We start from the raw sequence: 19,072 nt of genomic DNA, 5'->3' as shown, positions 1-19,072 counted from the left end.
ATAAACCAATCCCAGCTGTTCCTTTTGCTACCTAACATCTGTGGCAATCCCATGGCAGTTCTCCAGGTGTAAATTATAACAGATGCTTTTAGGAACACTCAGACCTGGAGGAGACTGCACCAGGTTGTCTTACTGAATCACAGGTACTACCAAGCACTTTGTTCCCAATCTGGAAATTCATAAGAGTCCTTGCCAAAGGCCCTGCTGCCTCATTCCAATCTGTCTTTATGATAAGGAAGCCTAACTCTTGGTTCAGGACTAAAAGTGAATTTCAAATATAGATCTTAGGCTCCTAAAGAACTTTAGGGACACCTACCCTTGGCTTTTCTTGGGACTGAAGGAGAAGGGAGTGACCCCTGAGGGATGTGAAGCAGAGCAGCCCCGGGCTGGGTGTGTCACAGGCATGGGATCAGTCCCTGTAGGGCCACTCGCTGAAGAGTGGGACTCAGTGATCCCCGCAGGTCCCTTCGTCACTCTGTGACCTGTCTGCTCTCACCCACCTCTGATCGGCCGTGCACCCCAGTGTCTTCCCCGTCCTAGACACCAGAAAGGATCTTTCTCTGCTGCAAGTCCCATTTTTTAGTGACTGAGTCCTTATTTGCAGGGCCCTTTGCTGCAAACTCCAGAGTAAATCCGTGTGGTTGTGAATGAATAAAATGTCCCCGGTAAAGAATATTTGTATATTCCACACACACAAAATGATAATGGCTGGCAGAGGCAAATGCCCAGACCAGCACGTCGTCTCCCTCCCAGAGTGGCATAGTGCACAGTCTGATACTCTCAGACATATTTTAACCATGTCACAGAACATTGTACAGTGCATGCCCATCTGTAAAGGCTAATGCAGCACACAGCTCATGCAAACACCATCGCGGGTGATGCCTGCTAAAGGGAACAAGGCCTCTGAATAGCAACGGGTTGAAGAATCCATGAATAGGGAAGGTGGCTTGAAGAGCTGGCTCCTGCTTAAGACTGATTGTTCCAGTTCCTCTTGGTTTTTTTCACCACTTTCTGAGTTCTGTGTTTCTGTTTTAATAATCTCCTCCACAAAACAAACTGCAGCACTATTAGAGTGCACAAGCAAATAAAAACAGGTTAAACTTCCACTACTACCATCAGGATAGAAGGCATAATTAGCCAACATGAACCAAAGGAGGAGTCACTGCAGGCAAGTCAACACAAACCATACAGGGAATTCTGCCTTATGGCTTGGGCAGTCACTCAGGGACCAAGTACACATCCTACACACTGGTCTTTGACTGGGAGCCAGGTCCCAGCTTTTAGGCCCTAATTTCCTCTTGCCAGATTAAACTATTCTGTTTTTTCAAATATCAAATATTTCAGTGTTTTTTCCATGTAAGTCTGATTTGGAAGGCAAAATGAGAAATGATACCTCCTTGTTGAAAATTCCAATTATTTTGTTCATGAAGATGCCCAGCATGGTACCTTCATGGTAAACGGAAATGAGGCAGCACAACTTGACTGGCAAAGAATTAAACCAGTTTTTTATTTGGAACCAAGAGATTTTAGCTATACAATTTGCTATTAAAACATGATCTAGCTAATCTAGTAAGTGGTTTTGTTTAATAATAAACATCTTAAATTTTTAAGCTTATATCTTGTCATATAATTCTGTTTTGTTTAAAGAGGAGAAATGGTGACTGTTCTTAGGAAAAGGCTATTGCCTATTCAACCAATAAAGGCAGCTCCTGTGAACCTCACAAAGTGGAACACAGACCCTGTACGGGAACACAGACCCTGTACAGGAACACAGACCCTGTGTGGGAACACAGACCCTGTATGGGAACACAGACCCTGTACGGGAACACACACTCTGTGTGGGAACACAGACCCTGTACAGGAACACAGACCCTGTACAGGAACACACACTCTGTGTGGGAACACAGACCCTGTACGGGAACACAGACCCTGTATGGGAACACAGACCCTGTACGGGAACACAGACCCTGTACGGGAACACAGACCCTGTATGGGAACACACACTCTGTGTGGGAACACACACTCTGTGTGGGAACACAGACCCTGTACAGGAACACAGACCCTGAATGGGAACACAGACCCTGTACAGGAACACAGACCCTGAATGGGAACACAGACCCTGAATGGGAACACAGACCCTGAATGGGAACACAGACCATGTACAGGAACACAGACCCTGAATGGGATTGTGAAATCCAGGTCTGACCCACAGGAAGGGTTTCACACTTCCAGGCCATGCAGCCCCAGCTGTGTCGTGGTTTGACCCCATTCCGGGGTGGAGCTGAAGCCCAGCCACAGCCCTGCCAACCAACAGCAGCACCATGTGGACAGACGGACAGACAGACAGACGGACAGATGGACGGGCTGCTGCTGCCTGAGGCAGCTCCACACTGCTGCATCCTGCTGCCACCTGCCCCAGGCTCTGCAGCTGAACTATAGAGGGGAAGAGGCTGACATGAGAAATGTACTTTTAGGCTTTGCTTCTCACTCCTTTATGGAGTTCTTCACATTCTGAATCAAACAAACGAGTTAAACACACCATGGAGAGCTGTCCAGTAACAAACTGGGATTTAAATTCATATCTCACTTACCTGAAATACTCTCAAAGGGCACAGATGACCCATGCCATCTTATACCTCTAAAAGCTCACTAATGGCAGCTACATTTTTGCTGAGGTAGACTTCCAATCCAGCTCACTCTCAAGAGAGGATGGTCAATATTCTCCAAATGCAGTAGATGCCATGTAAGGTACAGAACTGAGCTGTAACCCTCCTAAGTCATCCCCATTCCTCAGCCTTCCGAATATCCCCGTGAGCACTGCAGGGAGAGGGTGCAACGCTGCACAGCCTCACTGTGGAATTTCATGGGATAGAAAGCAATTACCTTTTCAGATCTCATGGCAAGGAGAGTAACTTGACAGCCAAACCCTCCAAGCAAAATGTAAGCCAGCAGCAGAGGCTGCTAATACATCCAGTATGATTCGCTATCTTAATTCAGAAACTTGAAGCATTGAGTCCATATTCATTGACCAGGGAAGACTGGAAACTACAGTCAAATTTTATAAAAGCCAGAGTCAACAGAAAGGCTTTGGCAATTTATTGCTTCTTTTATAAATCCAATAAGGTGGAATAAATTGGTTTTAAGCAGAATATGATTTTTAAGTGTTTCTAACCACAAGTTTCAAGGAATCTGGCTAAGGCATGAACTTAACCTGAGCAGTCGTTCAAGCTCAAAGGAATTCAAGCTGCAAAAAGTGATACTGAGGTTTGAGTTGCAAGTGGGCAGTAGCTGCTATTGCAAACAGATTACTGTTCCATGAGAAACGCATTCTCTTCCTGTGATTGGGAAACTTCAATCTCTACAGTGGTTTGGCTCTTTCAAGCTTGTGCCTGGTCCTGAATAGTTAAAACACAAAACTCAAGAATTTAGTTCTTCAAAATCAGAATAATAATGAAGAAGCCATCTTATTGCTGCCCATGGTTTTATTTTGTTAAGAAATACGATATGAATTTGGATAAATATGTAACCTTGTTAGTGATAAGATTGTACTGCTTGTCCTTCCACATCTGGAGCAGCATAGGATCAGCCAGCCCAGTATCCAGCTCAACTGGAACCTTTAAGTGACCATGAGATGAACACCCTCCCTGGCAGATCACTTTTCTATGAGCTCAGGGTCTGTGTCTACACTCAGGTATTTTGTATAGGCAGCTTCATACACTCACCACAGACATCAGGTGTGAGTGAGTTGACTGCAACTCTGAGTAAACCTAATGATTTAATTCTTTCAACCCATTTTCTTATGCGTTCTTATGCAACCTCTTTCTTTTACATAGAACAGAAATCCTGAAACCCAAGAATCAGCTGGGAGGAACACAGGAAAGGACTGCTATGAGTTCCCACCTAACTGTAAGAAACACTAAATGAAAAGATCAAAAAGATGAATTCACGATTGAACCTCCATGGATGTATCTGACTCCAGACCAAGGACCTTAGACTGCATTCTGGTGTTAGTATAGAAAAAACAGATTAAACACTCAACATCTTATCCAGGCAGCCTGGGAGTAGAATAAAATACATAAGGAGAGTCACCACTGTTAGGGAAAGCCAGGTTTTGCCTGTCCACCTGTGGGTATTCAGGGCTCTCCAGGCCACACCTGCTCGTTCAGGACTGACCTACAAACTACAGAGCCCACATGTTCCAAATACAAAAGACAAATAAACTTTCCCAAGCTGTGGTACTGCAATCGTCATTGACAGCTTGACATATCAATATTTCAGGAAGAATAAATGACTTTCATATCCAGGGGTTTGGTTTTCTTGTTTCGGTTTGTTTGTTTGTGTGATTTTTTTTTTTAATCGTTCATTACTGGATACTTTGGGAAGATGCTACACTTAACACCTGAAGCTGCTTAAAATATTTGGAAATATTTTAATGAAGTCTTTTGAGACATCACCTAATACAACTTTAAAACGAATTTTACTATTATTATAAATATTTTCTCTTCAGCCCTTGCCAGAGGAAAACTATAAATCTTGTCTCAGCTGAATGAACACCATTTATCATATTCATTTTCTTGTCAATACAATTATGAAAAGCCTTTGGCCTTTTTCCAAGGAGCCTGATTTGCTGGATAAACTCAATTAGTATAAGCAAGCCTGCTACAAGCCAGCCCCATTTGGCAACCTGGAGCAGCCTCGGCATTCCTGCGATGCACCTCTGAACCAGGAGCCTGATAACTCCATCCTGGTGCGAAAATACAAGATAAAGAGAGCCCCCCCCGCCTTCCTCCTCTCCTCCCCAGACCAAAAGGACTTTAAAGAAATCATTTCTGCTCATTTTTGCCATCTACTGGACAAAGCTTAAATCCTAAACATGTGATCAGGTGGGAGATTACCCAGCATAATTTGTTTTCTTATGGACAGGCCTTAGACCCAAAATATTTCCTACGAACACTTGAAAAGTTTATCAAGACATTCTTCTACCAATGTCACCAATATTTACAGGTGACTATTTCTGATAGTATTCAATACAGAATAAACAACACCTTATGAGATATTAAAAGCTTAGTCTTTTATCTCTTGCCTCTTTGTATTGTTTGTTTATTGAACAAATATAAGTAAATTTATATCATTTTTATAATGTTCTGTATTCTCCATTTTCAATCTTGAAATACGAGGGCCTCAAACATAACACAATAAAATCTCTTTGTAAAACAGTTTTTCTTTGCTATTAAATCCATTTTCTGATTATATGTTCGAAACTAAAAAAGAAATGTGTTAATCAAAGGATATTTAAACTTGATACAATAAAATTGGCACCTGACCCTCCTTTCTTTTCCCATTTACCTTTTTGTTTTATCTACAGTAAATAAGAGTTGTGATAATAGCAGCTCATTGTGCTGTAATGCTCAGGATCAATACCTGGATGCAGCTGGACTTGTCCAAATGAGGAGAAATCCACTGAACAGAATCGTGCACTTCTCCTTTACAGCCAAAGGTGAGGAAGAAAAACATTTTGAACCTGTGCAAGGGAAAAGAAACTGGGAAGGCCTGACCTTTGAATTCCACACCAAGCTACATTTCCATGTATTTTTACAGAGAATACAGAATACTGAGATCTAAAAGTTGGATGCTGTTTTTATTTATTTGAAATGAACTTAATCCATAAAGTGGAAGGAATAAATTAATTTTAAAAAAATCAGGAAAGGGTCCTGAGGATTGTATATCCAGGATCCTTCTATAAAAAGCCATCTCTGTGGGTGCATCCACTTCTTTCAAGAGGAGCAGAGGTAAGACTCTGTTACTCCTCCCACAGCTGGAGATTTGCAGCTCTGTTCAGGAGTGTGACACTCATGGTACAGAAGGAAAAACAAAGTCAAACCAATTTGAAATGGAAGCAGCACTGATCTGCTTTCACACATCTTCCAGATTTTATTAAGTTTTAGGGTAACACAAGCACAAACAGTACTAACGAAGTTAAATGTACCCAGTGGTGCCCACTAGAAAATGAGATGCTAATTCACAGTCTGGCTTCAGGAGTTGGGTAGTTTGTTGTTGTTGTTGTTCTTGTGGGGTTTTTTTCCCTCCAGTCCTCTAAAACTGAAAATAAAGGATGCCTTCCACTGATTTTAGGAGAAATAAAGATTACACTGCTTTCTGTTTTGGACTTACTTTCTTACTGCTGAGCCTGCACAGAATAACTGCAGGCTTGCAAAGGTCTTAAATAGGGGTTTTCTGAGTGGTCATCAGGATCCTATTCCCCACCACCCGAGGATGGCACTCAGATCATCAGGGGCTCCTGTACAGCCTGTCAGTCCTGAAAGGATAATTTCCTACTTGTGATTCGATCCTGATGCATTTCCCTTTCTTAACCAAGATTACAGAAGAGTAGAGCTTCACAACTGACTCAAAAAAAAAAAATCTGTAAAAGCTTGATTTCTTGTGAATCATGTAATTGTCTTAAATGTTATTTTTTCTGTCCATAAAACAAACACATAATTAATTTTCACAGTTTTGTGAGATCTAAATTATAAACCAAATATTTCCATAATCCCTCACTATGTATTTCAGCAGTTTATTTCCAACATGACTGTGTGCCTGAGAGAGAACTACAGCTACTGTATTTATAAAAATACAAAGCATTTCTCTGTAGGGTTAAGAAAATACCCAGGGGCATTATTGTATGTGCTAGTTTAAAAATGTACCAATATTTAAAACAAACAGAGTTCATTATCATTACTTTTTGAAGAAAACTACAATGTAAAGATTTTGATTTTGTTTGCAGAAGTCCATTTTCTTCTGGATCAAGACAACTGCAGGTGTTGTGATATTAATAGACTTGACATAAATAGAAAGTAACTGACTAAATTAAAGACATGATTCATACCAGAGAAAGAAATCTCCCCAGATAGCACTTGTATGGTATTTTTTAAGCACTTCTGATGTTAAACCAAATGTTGGTACATTGTGTTTGGAATTAAAGACACAGCTTTTTTTTTTTCTTTTTATGCAAACATGAGGGATGTGCAAAGGGAAGAAACCCCCTCGGATATGTTTTCTAGATTAGTGGTGTGACACAACAAAACAGTGACCTCTGTTAACTGCATGTTTGCCATTGTGCAGTGATTTTAGCTGATTACACGAGTTCATTAGCTCGGTTTCCTGTCCCCACTGTGCCACCATTACCCTGATGCAGGGGCCTGGCAGGGGCACGGGGCGGGTGTGGGGCTCTGTGCCCCAGCCCAGCGCACGCTGCCAGCGGGAGGAGACTCCGTAATTGATTTTCACGTTAGCGCCGAGCAGATGGAGTAATAATCAGCCAATAATGAGCACATATCTGATTTTGATTCATTAGTTTAAATGTCTTGCTCAAACCTCTTTTTTTTTTTTTTTTTCCAGAAGAAACACAAAGATCCTTGGATAAATAAGATTGCCACAAGTTTTCTAGTGCTGACATTAGGAAAATGCTTAGGAAGTGCTTTGGATTACTCGATATGCTCTCATAATGAATAACGCAAATTAAAACATAATATATGAATACTATGTATTAACGTTTAAAAGTGCTTCCTGTATTAATATATTTAAAGTGATAATAACAATAAAATGTTAATTTAAGCTTGTAATATTTTGAATGGTGTAAGACTAACTGATACTCATAACAAACTACAATTAAGGCTGCACTGAGACTCCCATTGTACTGTTATTTTAACATATCTTTTGCTGTTTTGTTGGGGGTTTTTAAAGTAATTTTCCCAGTAAGTTTTCTTGAAAAAATGACTTTTCAGTTTAGAGGAAATGATGCAAATCTCTGCCTGTGTTAACATTAGTCCTGAGATGCACTTTTTCCCCTTTAATGGCTGAAGTGTGGCTTCAGAATCCTTCCTGCTCCAACGTAGACCACACTGTACACATAGATAATTAGCCGCTAGTAAGGGGATGTTTCCAGGATAATTAATAGACATCAATAAGAAACACCAATGAATGAAAAATATTTTAATAACATAAACAAACTCTTCAATTTACTCAGACATAAGTATTCTTTTTGACGTTTCAGGTGGTATTTGTACTTCTTTTCTTTTTACAATAAAAAGGTCACAGTTCTGTAGAGTCTGGGGAAAAAAATCATAGAACCATGGCAAAAAAAACCCAATAAGGAGCTCTCTCTTTAAACCCAGGGTTTTCAGTAATGTACCACTTGGTGCTTACACTGCAATATTTATAGTGTTGAGAAATATAAAAGGTAAGAGCCACATATTCATTTTAATTGATCACATAAAGAACAAATTACTGCTGATGCCTTGTAAACTGCTCCATGTGAGCTTAGACCAGGATTAATTTATACTTTTCATACACAGACTCATCAGTCTGGCTGACTTGGGTGGCACACACACAGATTTATCCCAGGACAAATGGAGTTCTTTACCAAAGACTAGTGAGGTTGCTGGGAGTATTTTAATATTTGCATTTCCTTTCTGTTGTGCATTGAAATGGCCTGAACTTGCAAAGATGCTCAGAGGTCTCAACTCTCATTAACTTTAATGGGACTCTGAAATCACTAGAGAGGAAGTGTTCAATACTGAGAAGATGCAATATAAAATTGTAACTTTATACTCATCTGTATTTTCATACTTGGTGTGCTGCTTTGTCTGCACAGAAAATAACTGTTCAGCAGACAAGGTGGCCAAAACATAAAGAATGAAAAGAGCTTGGCAGTAATGCTTTATACTACTCTTTGAAGGCAGCCAGAGGTGCAGCAACAGATACAAGGGAATGGAAATATTCCACACCGATTTTGGTTCCTTTGCCCATTCCAGCCACAAAAAAGGAGATAACAAGGCTGCACAAAGAAAGTCTGGGGCAAGGGAGAAGGGGAGCCACAGCCCCTGGCAAGACATGAACTCGCCTTTGTTTGAGCACTGCTGGGGACAAAGAGCTCACCATCCTCGTGTGGCTGTGGGACTACGAAAGGACAACCAGACCAACCCATAGGCCTCCAACACGCTTATTCTGTCTTTACCAAAAAGTGGTTTAAGAAAACACTCTTTTGCGAATATATTTAAGAAATAATTTGGTTTTGAGACTTTAAAAACTATTAATAAAAGTAGATGTCCAACTTTCTTTGAACTGTGGTCCCAGGTTTCTGGGAACCTGTACAAACACTAGGCAGCTTCAGACACCACTGGACCTCGAATTCTAATGAAAGAACAACTACCACATAAACTACATTTTTTGGTTTTCTATTATTTAAATTGAGATACTGTTAATAAAAAGCCCATAACTACACTTCTTAATAAAAGACCTCAATCTACAAGATCTAGGATTTAGATCTAATACTCTTGTCCTGTAAAACCCCAGCAAACCAGTGGTTTAGATAGGATCCATCAGAACTCAGCTGTGTAAGATAACACTGCCACAGCCAGCATGGGATGAACAGCCCATGGAATAGACTCTAGAATCCTGAAATAAATCCTGATCCACTTAACTCACTGGTACAAAATACCCTTAAACTCTAACAGGAGCAAAAATCACCCTAGATTCCATGCTTGCTTACCTCACATTCAGGAAGAACCTTCTCTCCAAACTCCTAAAATCCCAAGAGAATCTAGTTTTAGACCATTGTAAGTAATCAAATAGCACTTACGTGCATAAAATTTATTAATGACAAACAGGATTACACACTTACACATCTACTTTTTGTTTGTCATCCCGTGGGATCCAGAAACTTCCCAGTGATGGGAGGAAAACCCGAGGCTGCTGCGTCCTTCCCAGCTGCATCTCAGCCTTTTCTGGGGCAATGGGACAGCAAATGGCACCACCAGCAGTGGCCAACAGAGTGAGAGGAGGAGTAAGGAACAGGAAATGCAGGAAACGCACCAAGAGGAGCTTGCCAGCATTCTGTGGGTTTATACAGTGCTCTTCTCGCTAATGAAGCAATTTTGTTCAAATTTCAGCTTCAGAATATCCTTCCCTGAATGTCACTGATAGGTTTCCTTAAGATTTAATTACAACAAAGCCATTTAAAAAACAAATTCAAGTATTTTGTTTCAAAGTCCTGAAGCACATTTTTCAACAGAATTTTTTCAAGGAAAAGGAGCTGAAGATGTAAATATTCCCAGAAAAGCCCCTATGACTTGCCAACATGTGCCAAGTGTCTGACTGAGGCCATCTAAAACAGACGAGCCTGCTCACACCCACCACCCCCAAAACAGGGCTGGTAATGGAAAATCTGACAGACCCTTAACCATAGTGGCACTACTGGGTGCAGCTATAATATTACCCTCATAATTCTACTATATAATAACAACAAAGGAAAAAAAAGGTGAAGGGTCATTGTGCTTTGTCTTTAGAATTAAGATGGCTGTCTTCATCCTTACAGCATACTCTTAATTCTGGAGACACATCTTAATAACCTCTAAATAGTTCCAACAAAAGAGCCGTGTCAGAGGAATGAGCAGGCCCCAAGGTGTTTCAACTGGAGTGTTTTCATCTGCCTTTATTGCTCTATCCCTCTCCAGAATTAAGGCAATAACCTGTGATAAATTATTCAGGAACTGCTACAGGGATCAAAGCAAAATCATTCTGTTAAAGTGCTGTTTGCAACATTTGGCACTTAGTGTGAAAACTTTTAATGTGTGCAAGCTGAAAATCAAGGATTTTAAATAATTTAACAGCATGGAGTTTCTACAAACCAGCTAAAGATAGCATGTTGCTATTTAACTGCTTTTTCTTCAGTTCCCTTTTCCATGCGTTTCTAGCAAATCCGATGATGTCACAACTACAAGCAAAGTACTACTGAGATTCCGGCTGCCCAGGCAATAGATTACTTAGCCACGTTGTCAGGAGAAATCTTGATATTCTTATTAGAAAATTAGGCACTGTTTTAATACTGGAAATTTTTTCCTATTAATACAAAAACACGAAGAAGAAGAAAGTAGCAAGAAAAAATCCCAACAAAAAAAGGAAAAAGAAAAAAGGAAAGCAACACACATAATTACTTCAGCCATCTTCAATTATATTTGATATCCTTGGAATAGAAACCGGAACATATGCTCTGTATGCAGATGTAATGATTACAAATGTATTTTAAAAAGAAACATCCCTCTTATAACAACTGTTTTTCAGTGGTGTATTTCAGAAATATTAAAAACCTAAAAAAAACCCCTAGCCAGTTAGAAAGTCCTAGTAAAACCCACAAATTAAATGAATTTGGCATTCCTGGACCATTTTCATAGTGATATTTTACCAGTGTCGTCTCCCCGTGGATTGCAATATTAAGCATTTTATTGAAGAACTGAACTGTTTTTGTTTTCAGTACTTGCAAAATGAAGTACCTGAAAGCACTTTTGCATGTATTATTTATTCATTATGATAGAAAAATAGCTTTAACCTAATAAATTGTGTTTAAGATAATTTAGAGCAAAAGTTTTGTTTATGATAAAGCAACAGATTTAGTTCTTTATCAGTAGCTTAAAGCACCAAGTTTTCTTTATACAAATTAGACAGATGGTGCTTACAGTAGAATTTACTAAAGGTCTGTCACAACAAATGCAGCCAAGCTGCATATTTAATCACTGCAGAACCTTGTCTACCTGCAGCTGCCAACTGCTAATCCAATTTCCCTGATAAATGTGGCAAGAGACACGATCAGCAATAAAGAGCATCTAACTCCATTTTCCTGCAGGGCGTCTTTTGATGAACATTTAGGACGGAAGCAGGAGTGCACTGTGTGGCCCTGGCTGGTGGCAGCTGCATGCATTTTGAAGACACAGTTCTCAGGTTACTCACTTAATTCTGCCACTATCATTATGTTGCTATTGATCTCAGTAGCTCTTGTCTACACAGCATTACTCTAGATGAAGCTGAATCAGGCAGTTATCATGCATCAAACTTGCTCAAAAGCCTGGAGATTTCCCCTTAATTACTTGTGATTTTATTTGCAAATACCGTTAAAGTGTAATCAAGCAGTCACTTTCCAGGGTCGTTAAGAACTTGCTAGTTTAGGAATATATCACTGGCACTCCATTAAAATTTCTCTACCAAGACAGTTTCAAGCAATCCAGACAGGACAATGGCAAAATTATTTTAATAAATTGAATCCTCACACAAGAGGCATTCAGTTTCCTACAGAAATTGTTATGCTACCAAATGACCTCTTTGTTCTAATTTTTAGGATTTTTAACTTGAACATAGGAGAGGTGAATCCAAGACAGGTGAACTCAGTCTATTTTATAAACGAAAAGTGATTACAATTAAATACATAAAGCAACAACAAAGGAGGAAACCAGAATTAAATAATTGTCGAAATAACCCTTAGTACAATTTAAAAAAAAAATATTGTCTTAATTCAAGCAATGACTGTGAACTGCACATCTTCGGGTAATGTCGGCGACGTCCTGCAGCCAATTATTTACCAAATACTTCGAGCATATCTGTTTATTTTCTTGTGAAAAACGTAGATAAATGTGATGATGCAGTGTTTAAGTTGCCATCATATTTTAAAATAGCAAATTAAAAATTACCGTTAAGGTTTCTTCAAAATGACCCTGTGCAGCTGAAGTGAGCACTCCAGTGTGCAGTTAACTCCTGATTCAGTGATGGCAGAAGAAGATCTCTTTAATGCAAGAGTGCTCTAATATATTATCATTCCTGATGATGCACCTTCTATCCAGTAAGTCTTTTTCTTCCCTAAAATATACTGTTGTTTTGACACAAACAGCTTGCTACACTTAAGGATTTTACTAATAAAACATAATGTTGTGTTAGATATTATGACTGTTGCCACAGCTGAACTGCCTTGTCAAATCAATCCTAATATGGCTCCCACAGGCACATAAAAACCTTATTTAGCTATCAGTTATCCTAATCACTTTGTTCAGTTTAAGGGTGCAATACTTCAAGACCCGTTCCAATTTATACATATATGCCCAGCCATTTAATAAAGTCTTGATTTATATAATAAATTCTTGTTTGGAAAAAAAAATACTTTAAAGCAGCAGTGTTTTATCAAGTGTGTTACATGTCTCCTCATACCCCCAAATAAATATGTTAATATACACAAACAGGATACTTGCATGGAAAAGGGGAATATGGAACAGATAAGCTATCACTGAAGAAAAATCTGTCTCTTTGATTATAAATGAGCCTTAAATGGGGTCCCTTGATCTGCAAAACACTGGAGAAATCCCAATGCCTTTTCAATCTTTGTACAAAGTTTGTTTAGGATAGTATTCACAGCCTTTGTATCTCTGCTGTCTACATTGCTAATTAAATCTATGTGTTCAGGTATAAATACCCACAAACAGGTGAACAGGTGTCAGGGGAGACTGCCAGCAGAGGTGACAAGCTTGCTGCTGAATGCTTGACAATGCTTGCAGCTCCTCCCATGCATCATTCCTTCCCCTATAATAGAAATAAACCTACCTTTGTTTCTTCTTGTTCAAAACTACTGTTGAGTGTCTGAGCCACACTTTCAAATCAAACTGTGAGGGGGAGCATGAAATTCTCAAACTCATCCTCATCTTCACCTACAGGAAAAGAAACCAGAACAAACCAGCAAAAGCATCATCTTTGCACTTGTTCAGAAGGGTCAGGCTCTGAGGCTTTCACGGAGAATCTCACTGACATTGTGGGAACTTCACGGGACATACAGGAACAAAAACCTGAGCTATGACACATTTTTACTGAGCTATAAAGAACACAAATCGTTGATTCCACACAACTTGTATCTAAGACTGGCTCGTGTCCACTTTCCACACCTTTCTCCTTTTTATATTTCTCTTTCCTCTCTCAACCTACAGCATTTGTTCACTGCCCTACAAGAATATTCACATAAGAAAATCAAGATTTATTAGTTAGAAAATGGTAAATTTAAAGCTACAATAATAAACTAGACCCTTTCACATGTGTAGTTTATGATATTTAGACTGCAATCTTTTATGTTCATACACTATTTTTCCTGCCTCCTTCCTACTTGGTATAAAGAATGAAGCTGCCCTGGAAATGAACCTGGACCGTGTTGGGATTATTCGTGTGACACTGCCTCATTTGTTTCAGAAGGTGTGAGTTTAGTAGACACAAGATGCTGTGGGGAAGGAAAGAGATCAGCAGCTGAAAGGTATCCTGGAAGTCTGGACTGATTTTGTTCTGCCATGATCCTGCACAAGTAACTGCGGACAACTCTTTAGAAATGGCAATTCGCGTGAGGATCAGCCCTCACCTGCTTTAGGCCCTAATGGGGCTAGCAGGCTTCTCCCACGCTCATTCCCCTCGAGACTAATTCAGAGTAGGAATTTAATTTATGTTCTTTAAAGGACTCTTTGCTATAGGGCTTCTCTCCCTCCTCTCTTCATGGGCAAACTCTGGGAAACCAAGTTACAAGTGAAGTTAGGAGGAGTCTTGTGTGTTAAACTGCTTGTGCGAAGTGTGAGCTTCACAGTTCAGTTTCCACACTTCACATACCCATCTGTAAAAAAAGGCCTAATTCCAGCCCCTTATCTTTAGGGATACTGCCAAGACCAAATCAGTCACCGCAGTGCAACAGTGAGAACGACAGAAAAGGACCACAAGAAAAAATGCCAGGAAGAGCAGTCACTGGGGACTGACAAATTCAGACAACACCCCAGGAAAAACAATCACACTATGTAGTAGCTTTTCTTGAAGCTAGGATGACACATCTTCTGAACTGAAAGAGTCAAACATTCTCTGAAATAATTGTGATCCTGCAATTAAAGCTGCTCTGTAACAATGTCAATATTTACAATTGCAGTGGCAATCCCAACCCTGCTATTTCCTCTGTCCCAAATACCCAGCTTTGCAACCTGAACTGCTCCCCTCTAACACAGGACTTTCCAGATCTTTTTAAAACCAAAGGAAATACCTTCAGTAACTAACTGCTGCTCACTGGTCAGCTCAGTTATGGAGCCTTCAAAGTACAATCTGTGCTCAAGGACTTTCTTAAGCTAGTGAAGGGTCTGCCCAAATCCGTGACCTGCATCCTGCAGCTGCAGCAAACTCAGGAGGGTGAGGGGCTTGGTGCTGGATTTCAGTGCCAGTAAAGGGTCTGATGGACTTTGGGAAAATCCAATCCTCTCCATCTTTGCCTGTCTCCTCTGCCATCTTTCTGCTCCTTTCAACTGGAGTCAGTATTTTTATTCGGCATTTCTGGGCCCTGTGTCTTCTTCCAATCCAGTTGTTTGTCTCCATCTCCTCCCTCTGCCAATCCAGCTCCTCAGGCAGTTCCAATACACTTTTAATTTCTGTGCTCCCCATCTCTTTGCTCGACCAGCATCAGCTTCCTCTTGCCCTCTCAGGAGCTAAACTGTTTCTAGAGCATTGCATTTCCTGATGCTTTTCTCCCTTTAATTGCTTACCAGACTTTCCTCAGAGAAAATCAGAGGCCAAATCTTTTAGAGAGAGTCCCATGATGGTCAGGGTACAGACTAACAGGAGCCATCTGCATCCTGCCCTGTGCAGCTTTAGGGCTCATCTGCCATTTACAGAGTTCTCAGGAGAAACCTGAATTACTCCAAGATAGGAAAGGTCACACTCCACCTCTTGTGGAGTGCTGCAGACCACTAAAGCCAGTCTCCACAAAGATGCTGTGTACACATCCACATTCAAGGTGAACCCTTCCCCAGGCAGAACCTCAAGCATATTTTTCAAAAAGCCAAGAAGACCAAAGAACTACCAGAATGTCCAATGTTGATTGTGACCAACGCTTCAGTGACAAACCAGCTATTTCTGGAAATTGGGTAAGGGGAATTTTATGTGCTAGGTCTGTTTTGAATTTCAGTATAGGCAGTGAAGAAAGATTATACAATTAGGAACCTCTACAGTATTGCCATATTAATAAAATAATGTGTAAGTTTTAGAAAAGCAACCCAAATTACTGCCTACACATTTCTTTTTCAGTCTTGAACAAGTGACATCCCATCACCTGAATTGCACAGTATTAATAAGGAAAGGAAGAAACTATCCTAAATAAACCTCCCATGGTAATTGTTCATTTTCTATAATTCAAACTACACAAACACATCCTGATGCCCTGTGAAAGAAGAGATGCCTCCCTTGTCAGCTGTGGCAGAGCTGGATGTGGCTTTCAGCAATTAACAGTGTCTGAGACCTGGCTCCCAGGGGAGGTTTGGCCCTGAGCAGGACTGCAAGTTCAGGACACTGACAAACCATGCTCAAGAGCTCCTGAAGTGATTTCCTACATCTTAAATCTACTTATTTTGGTAGAGCAGAAAAAGAAGCAACTTTTATTTTAGTAAAAACTTTTATTTAAATATAACTTTTACCAGTGTTCTATTACTTTTGGTCACTGTATACTTAACACAAAACATCTTGGACTAAGAATCTTGGACAAAATGATGCAATTCTTAATGCCACAAAAACAATAAAACCACAACCTGGGACATGTGAGGAATTTAAAGTCTAATTATATTCACATGAGGCTTAAGTAACTCAACACAAACCAAAGAGCATTTTGAAGCAAATACCAATATCATAGAATCATAAAATCACACACTGATTTGGATTGGGAGGGACCTTAAAGATCAACTCCTTCCACTCCTCTGCCATGGGCAGGGACACCTTCCACTGTCCCTGCTCCAAGCCCCTCCAGCCTGGCCTTACAGGGATAGGGCATCCATGTATTATGGTTCTTTCTTACTAAAATTAAATTTTGCCAGTCACAGCAAAGCATACAGTTTAAAATGTAAATATTCTCCATTTACTCTATTCAATTAATCTCCAAAAATGTTTCTACATCAATTACTTAAAGCAATTCCCACCAGTAAAACTTCATCCTAATTTTGTTTCCACATAAATTATTTATCATTCATATAAAAGGATTTTATATAAAGCTCTTCATTTAATTTAAAACAAAAACACAAAAAAAAGCCCAGAGAACACAACCGTGCAATGCTTTTTTCATCTAAAAATGCCCATTTTCACAGTTTGAAAGTATATTTTGACTCACAAGGTAAGAACACTGCAATTTAATGCTTGCACAAGCACACAGAAAGGATGGTTCATGTACACCTTACTTTTAAAATTCAGTTCCTAAAACACAACTTCTACCTGTTTATTAAAACTCAGAGAATCTTTGTGTATTGGGAACTTGCATGAAAAAGTGAAATAAAAAACCTTCTGGCAGAAGCAGGAAGGTCTGGCCTACAGGATACCCTGGAAACACAGAACACCTACTCAGGCACTTAATGTTGTAAACCCTTTAGAGTTAATATAAAAACCAACTCCTTTTGCTCATTTCTTCATCAGAAGGCACCAAAAGCAGTGTTGCTGTCAACGCCACCAATGTCAGAAGTTGATGGGCCGTGATTGAAATACTGAGTGTAAGATATTTACTGTACAGCTCAACTGCTGTTGGATTGGTTTAGGAATGCCCAGCAGCACATGAGGCATCTCAGGGGCAAGGGAGGTGAAAAGTTAAGTGTTCTACAAAATTTACTACACACTTTTTTTTAAACTTAGTAAGAAAACTTACTGTGTGATTCTGAAGCATGAATTTCACAGCCTCTGTTTTCACAAGCTTTTTTCAGGAGATTGTAAGTATCAAATGTTAAGGAAAAAGCATTATGGGCAGGTTGAACAAACTTTCAGGAACTTTCAGTGAGGAAAAAAATCCTAACTGCAACAACAGCAAATGTACATTGAAATAATACCTGAATTTCATCTAGAAATATATATAATAGATTCCTTAGAACATTAAAGGCTGTAATCTGTTATTAAATAAAGCAATTACTTTTCATGGCATATATTCTAGTCACAAAAGAGTCACATGCACTAAATGACTTTTATAATTAAACAGAAAGTTTCAGATAATCACAGAATCCCAGAATAAACTGCATTGGAAGGCACCCACAAGGATCGAGTCCAACTCCCAGCCCTGCCCAGAACCATCCCCAAGGGTCACACCGTGTGCCCCAGAGGATTGTCCAAAGGCTTCCTGAGCTCTATAAATGGTGTTGGTTCCCCAGATAAACCCACGCCATCAGCATGTAAATGAAGTGGTTTTGCCAGTGCCTGCACTGGAGCCGAGTGGCACCGGGCAGTGGCACCGCTGCTGCCCTGCAGTGCCAGCCTCAGGCACCCTGGAGATCTTCCAGACCCACCAAAAATCTCACTTATTTTGGTTACGAGTTTATTTTTTATTATAAAAATACACCACATCCATACTAAGCCATGTCAAACACTTCACCAAAGTTCAAATAGAGCAGTGGATGTTGTTTACCTCGACTTCAGGCAGGCTTTTCTGTCCCAGAACATCCGGAACACACAGATATTCTCAAACACCCATCACACTTACTGCTGTTACCGGGGTTTTTCTGAGTGCTTGCTTCCCTCTGCCATCCCTGCACATCATTGACTAAAGAGCTCGATAACTTTTGTAAGAATAAACAATTTTCCTTTTCATTTTAAGTGGATTAAACTCTTTTTAAACAGGTAACATTGTAAGAATAGGTTTTATAGCTGCCTGCTATCGGAAAATCTCCTAATTTAGTTTTAAGAGTTGTTTCTCTGTCAATCTATAACATCCAACATGGGATTACCTGGTTTTATATTGCAAAGCTACTTAGTTGGTTCCCCTCCAATTACAAGGCAGAGCCTTTAATAACAGAAGGCTAACAAAGACAGGGACTGAAAATGTTTGAGAGACTAAAATTATTTTATCCCAAGTTACCATACAAAATAATAATAAAACTGCAGCTATTTTGCTACAAAAAGATACAGTGAAAAAGTTAATTATTAGAAAGAACTAGGCATGTATGAGAGAGCACTAGGGCTTCACAAACATAAAGGAATGACTAACATATTCCATTATGCAAATGAATTCAAAGATATTTCACAAGTGATCAGCTAGGAGGGACATAATGATTTATAATTCAAATAACTGAGCTTTGAAATCAAATTGGACTAATATATTCCGAAATATGCAAACCTGGAATAATTGTGAAAGTAATGTAAACCATGATACCAACCCCAATCATTTGTTGCCTTTGTTGTTGATAACCTTCTTATGCTTTTTCGTCTTTTTTTTCCTGTTAAGTAGTGC

At 39.6% G+C, this 19,072-nt stretch overlaps 1 long non-coding RNA gene across 2 annotated transcripts in view; it reads right to left on the bottom strand.

Annotated features, from left to right (window-relative positions):
* Positions 1–5,908: 5,908 nt before the first annotated feature.
* LOC121662890 overlaps positions 5,909–19,072 on the bottom strand; it is a 92,050-nt gene continuing 78,886 nt past the window's right edge. For both annotated transcript variants that reach the window (XR_006015473.1, XR_006015475.1), the window contains 2 exons: positions 13,420–13,523; positions 5,909–10,899 (listed from right to left, as the gene is read on the bottom strand). This is a non-coding gene — a long non-coding RNA (uncharacterized LOC121662890). The remainder of the gene's footprint in view (positions 10,900–13,419; positions 13,524–19,072) is intronic.

The sequence above is a fragment of the Corvus kubaryi genome, unplaced genomic scaffold (assembly GCF_017639235.1).
Source record: "Corvus kubaryi isolate FWS band 111438036 unplaced genomic scaffold, C.kubaryi_AGA036_p1.0 128, whole genome shotgun sequence".
In the NCBI taxonomy this organism is placed as follows: Eukaryota; Metazoa; Chordata; class Aves; order Passeriformes; family Corvidae; genus Corvus; species Corvus kubaryi.
This window is presented reverse-complemented; position numbering and strand designations above follow the sequence as displayed.